The sequence below is a fragment of the Stenella coeruleoalba genome (assembly GCF_951394435.1).
Source record: "Stenella coeruleoalba genome assembly, chromosome: 8".
Taxonomy (NCBI): domain Eukaryota; kingdom Metazoa; phylum Chordata; class Mammalia; order Artiodactyla; family Delphinidae; genus Stenella; species Stenella coeruleoalba.
In genome coordinates, this window is record NC_137154.1 from 47,690,541 (window position 1) to 47,697,099 (window position 6,559).

Consider the following 6,559-nt stretch of genomic DNA (forward strand, 5'->3'; position numbering starts at 1 on the left):
AGAACAACTAATAGGTATAGACATTAACTTAGAAAACAATGACAGAGGTTTAGTGTTCCCAGACTTTTGAATTTCATAAATTGTTTTTTTTCCTCCTTTTTATGGAATGCGTTAGTTGTAAATATTTTATAACTAACCAATGAGAATTGGTGTCACCACTAGAATGGACATGAACATACACAGTCAGCTGAAAATAAAACCTGAAGTATATCACAGATATAAATCTAATCTGTGCACAACTGTGGTACCAAAGGAGATGTGGGGAAAAATTAAAATAAAATAAATCACAATTATGAAGCTAAGACACCAACATAAAATAATTTTCTTGAATTGATAAAAAGTGTGTGTCCTGTACTGTGACAAGGATTTAACATTTCTTCTATCATTAACATAAAGGAAGATAGAGAGTTACCAATTCCTTACTTAATTTTTCAGACTACAAATTCAAAGAACTTGAAATACATGTACCTAAGATGAAAGGAGTCCTAACATTCAATGGTGGGAAGAAAAGAAAATCTTTACTTTCATAACTTAAAGATTAGAGGACTGAAGAGACTAGGAAAAAACTTAGAGAACACTTATGGGCTTTGTTTTCTCACCACAGATCAATTATCTTGCTAAGTTGCTGTTCTCTTTGAAGGAAGAAAGAAAACACTTCCCAAATCACAGTAGCAGAAATTCCCTGCCTCTGGTGATACTATAATGATTCACTGAGCTGGTTTTACAGGGAGATGCACACTGAAAGGACAAGTGGCCAACATCTTAACATGGGTGGTCTAACAAGAGACAACTGTGAAGTACAAAATATACTTTGCTAACTGTATGGAAGCAAAATATACTTGCTTACTATATGGAAACTCCATTTCAGAAATGGAACCTTAAAAGGATTTAAGATTACTGAGAAATTATAAGGAAGGTTAGGTACAGGTGGGTATCAGTGCAGTAAAGGAAAAAGGGCTAAACAGTAAAACAAAGTAAAACAAAACTCTAGTTCTCCAGCAGGTCATATAAGGTTCACAGAAACACTGAGGGGATTTCTCATATACCCTCTGCCCCCACACATGCATACCCACCCCACTTCCCATTATCAATATCCCCCAACAGAGTGGTACATTTGTTACAACTGATGAACCTACACTGACACATCATCATCACCAGAAGTCCATACTTTACATTATAGTCCACTCTTGGTGTTTACATTCTACAGGTTTGGACAAAAGGTATGATGACATGTATCCATCATTATAGGATCACAGAGAGTACTTTCGCTGCCCTAAAAATACTCTGTGCTCTGCCTATTTATCCCCCCAACCCCTGCCAACCACTGACCTTTTTACTGTCCGCATAGTTTTGCCTTTTCCAGAACGTTATACAGCTGGAATCACACAGCATGGAGCCTTTTCAGACTGGCTTCTTTTACTTGGTAGTATACATGTAAGGTTCCTCCATGTCTTCTCACAGCTTGATAGCTCATTTCTTTTTAAAACCGAATAATATTCCATGGTCTGGATGTACCACAGTTTATTTATCCTTTCACCTACTGGAGGACATCTTAGTTGCTTCCAACTTTTGACAATTGTGAATAAAGCTGTTATAAACACCTACTGTACAGGTTTTTGTGTGGACATACCTTTTCAACTTCTTTGGGTAAATACCAAGGAGTGCAATTGTGGATCATTTAGTAAGAGTATGTTTACTTTTGTAAGAAACCACAAAACTGTTTTCCAGAGTGGGTGCATCATTTTGCATTCTCACCAGCAACAAATAAGAGTTCCTGTTGCTCACATCTTCTTTGGTATTCTCAGTATTCCAGATTTCAGCTATTCTAATAGGTGTATAGTGATATCTCATTGTTTTAATGTGCACTCTGATGACATGATGTGGAGCATCTTTTCATATGTTTATTTGCCATCTGTATACCTTTTTGTTAATGAGGCATCTATTAAGGTCTTTGGCACATTTTTAATCGGGCTGTTTGTTTTCTTATTGAATTTTAAGACTTTTTTTGTATATTTTGGATAACAGTCCTTTATCACATGTGTGTTTTGCAAATATTTACTCTCAGTTGGTGGCCTGTCTTCACATTCTCTTGATATTGTCTTATGCAGAGCAGAAGCTTTTAACTTTACTCAAGTCCAGCTTATCAATTATTTCTTTCATGGATTGTGCATTTGTTGTTGTATCTAAAAAGTCATCTCCATAACCAAGATCATCCACGTTTGCTCCTAGGCTATCTTCTAGGAGTTTTATAGCTTTGTGTTTTACTTTTATTGGGTTGGTCAAAAAGATCGTTCGGGTTTTTCCGTAACATCTTATGGAAAAACCCAAACAAAGTTTTTGACCAACCATGCATAGGTCTATGATTCATTTTCAGTTAATACCAATATTTTTAAACTATTTATAAACAGACATCAAAATTAAATAAAGGTAGTTAAGTATGAAGCTTAGATGTTTTCTACAGCTGATTAGCTCTCTGTGGAGAAGACTAAAGAAATATTTATGCATTTACTCTTTGATTGAGTAATCTCAGTTCTAGAATTTACCTTCCAGATACATCTCCACAAATATTATACAACATAAGTACAAGGTTATTCATTAAAACATTTTAATAATAGTAAAGTCTATTGAAATGTGAGAGAAAACAAATTCCTATTAGTAGGAGCATGGTTAAACAAACTACACCCACCTAATGGAATACTATGCAGCTGTAAAAATAATTAGAAAGATTTCTATGAATTGATATGGAGTAATTTCCATTTTACTTTCCAAAATTAAGCAGAAAAAAAGTGCAAAAGAATATATAGAGAGAATGCTTCCTTTTGTATAAGAAACGGGGAATTAAGAATAGAGATGTATGCCTATTTTTACAAAAGGAAACATAAGAAGAATAAATCAGAAACTAATGACAGTGATTACTTAAACTGAGTGGTTGTTTCATATTATAACATAGTATGTGGGAGTAGAATGGAGGAGATAAGGATAGAAGCTAGTATCTAAGTGTATCTATGTTTTAATATACCTTTTCATATAATTTACCTTGATCTGAATATATTTTCATATAGTTTTGATTTTTGAATAATGTGAATGCTTTATAATTTCAAAAAATAAAATTAAATAACAGTCTGAAAAGGAAACACCTACAACTGAATATAAAATTAAAGAAAAAAATCTAACTGTATATTAAGTTGAGGATACAACACAGGGAAATCGAATTTTTTCAAATGACTTTTGAATACAGCACTGTGGCTTTACAACTCTAGTGGCATATATGCTGAGGTAAAAATGAATTGCAAAGAAATCTTGAGCAATTTATAGTAGCTTATTTTTAGTAGTAATATTAGTATTGTAATTCTGCAGCAGTTTTATATATCTTGTTGAATAAAGAGAATATGTAGGTACCAAGATTTTCATTGTAAGAAAAAAGAAGCAAAATATGATATAAACAGATATAATAAGCTGTTTAAAATGTTAATCTTAGTGGTAAATATTAGTATGAACGAATAATTCTTTTCTTTTAATAGATCTTTATTGGAGTATAATTGCTTCACAATACTGTGTTAGTTTCTGTTGTACAACAATGTGAATCAGCCATATGCATGCATATATCCCCATATCCCCTCCCTCTTAAGCCTCCCTCCCACCTTCCCTATTCCACCTCTCTAGTTCTTCGTAAAGCACCGAGCTGATCTCCCCGTGCTATGCGGCTGCTTCCCACTGGCTAACCATTTTACATTCGGTAGTGTATATACATTGATGCTAAGCTCACTTTGCCCCAACTTCCACTTCCCCTCCTGTGTCCTCAAGTTCATTCTCTATGTATACATCTTTACTCCTGCCCTGTCACTAGGTTCATCAGTACCATTTTTTTTTTATTTTAGATTCCATATATATGTGTTACCATACGGTATTTGTTTTTCTCTTTCTAAATTACTTCACTCTGTATGACAGATTGCTGGCTCATCCACCTCACAACATATAACTCAATTTCGTTTCTTTTTATGGCTGAGTAATATTCCATTGGATATATGTGCCACATCTTCTTTATCCATTCATCTGTCGATGGACACTTCGGTTTGTTCCACACCCTGACTATTGTAAATAGTGCTGCAATGAACACTGTGGTACATGTCTCTTTCTGAATTATGGTTTTCTCAGGGTATATGCCCAGTAGTGGGATTCCTGGGTCATATGGTAGTTCTATTTTTAGTTTTTTAAGGAACCTCCATACTGTTCTTCATATTGGTTGTATCAATTTACATTCCCACCAAGAGTGCAGGAGGGTTCCCTTTTCACCACACCCTTTCCAGCATATATTATTTCTAGATTTTTTGATAAGGGCCATTCTGACTGGTGTGAGGTGATACCTCATTGCAGTTTTGCTTTGCATTTCTCTAACAATAGTGATGTTGAGCATCTTTTCATGTGCCTCTTGGCCATTTGTATGTCTTCTTTGGTGAAATGTCTATTTAGATCTTCTGCCCATTTTTTAATTGGGTTGTTTGTTTTTTTGATATTGAGCTCCATGAGCTGTTTGTGTATTTTGGAGATTAATCCTTTGTCCTTTGTTTCATGTGCAAATATTTTCTCCCATTCTGAGGGTTGCCATTTCGTCTTATTTATGGTTTCCTTTGCTGTGCAAAAGCTTTTAAGTTTAATTAGGTCCCATTTGTTTATTTTTGTTTTTATTTTCATTACTTTAGGAGGTGGGTCTAAAGAGATCTTGCTGTGGTTTATGTGAAAGACTATTTTTTCTATGTTTTCCTCAAAGAGTTTTATAGTGTCTGGACTTACATTTAGGTCTCAATCCATTTTGAGTTTATTTTTGTGTATGGTGTTAGGGAGTGTTCTAATTTCATTCTTTTACATGTAGCTGCCCAGTTTTCCCAGCACCACTTACCGAAGAGGCTATCTTTTCTCCATTGTATATTCTTGCCTCCTTTGTCTTAAATTGGGTGACCATACGTGTGTGGGTTTCTCTGGGATTTCTATCCTATACCATTGATCTATATTTCTGTTTTCATGCCAGTATCATACTGTCTTGATTACTGTAGCTCTGTAGTATAGTTTGAAGTCAGGGAGCAAAATTCCTCTAGCTCCATTTTCCTTTCTCAAGATTGCTTTGGCTGTTCAGGGTCTTTTGTGTTTCCATACAAATTGTAAAACTTTTGTTCTAATTCTCTGAAGAATGCCATTGGTAGTTTGATAGCAATTGCACTGAATCTGTAGATTGCTTTGGGTATTACAGACAGAGAAAGCAAACTTTACAGACAAGCAAAAGCTAAGACAATTCAGCACCACCAAACCAGCTCTAAAACAAATGCTAAAGGAAGTTCTTTAAGTGGGAAACACAAGGGAAGAAAAGGACCTACAAAAGGCCCTTAATTCATAACAATTAAGAAAATGGTAATAGGAACATACATATCGATAATTACCTTAAACATGAATGGATTAAATGCTCCAACCAAAAGACACAGGCTCGCTGAATGGATACAAAAACAAGATCCATATATATGCTGTCTAAAAGAGACCCACTTCAGACCTAGGGACACATACAGACTGAAAGTGAAGGGATGGAAGAAGATATCCAATGAAAATTGAAATCAAAAGCAAGCTGGAGTAACAATACTTGTATCAGATAAAATAGACTTTAAAATAAAGACTGTTACAAGAGATAAGGAAGGACACTACATAATGATCAAGGGATGAATCCAAGAAGAAGATATAACAATTATAAATGTTTATGCACCCAACATAGTAGCACCTCAATACATAAGGCAAATGCTAACAACCATGAAAGGGGAAATCGACAGTAACACAATAATAGTAGGGGACCTTAACACCCCACTTACACCAATGGACAGATCATCCGAACAGAAAATAAATAAGGAAACACAAGCTTTAAATGACACAATAGACCAGAAAGATTTAATTGATATTTATAGAACAGTCCACTTGAAAGTGGCAGAATATACTTTCTTCTCAAGTGCATATGGAACATTCTCCAACACAGAGCACATCTTGGGTCACAAATCAGGCCTCGGATCATTTATGAAAATTGAAATTACATCAAGCATCTTTTCTGACCACAACACTATGAGATCGGTAATCAATTACGGAAAAAAACTGTAAAAAACACAAATACATGGAGGCTAAACAGTTTGCTACTAAATAACCAAGAGATCACTGAAGAAATCAAAGAAGAAATTTAAAAATTCATAGAAACAAATGACAATGAAAACACAATGACCCCACACCTATGACACACAGCAAAGGCAGTTCTAAGAGGAAAGTTTATAGCAATTCAATCTCACCACAGGAAATAAGAAAAATCTCAAATAAACAACCTAACCTTACACGTAAAGCAACTAGAGAAGGAAGAACAAAAAAACCCCAAAGTCAGCAGAAGGAAAGAAATCATAAAGATCAGAGCAGAAATAAATGAAATAGAAATGAAGAAAACAATAGCAAAGATCAATAAAACTAAAAGCTGGTTCTTTGAGAAGTTAAACAAAATCGATAAACCCTCCGCCAGACTCATCAAGAAAAAAGGGAGTGGACA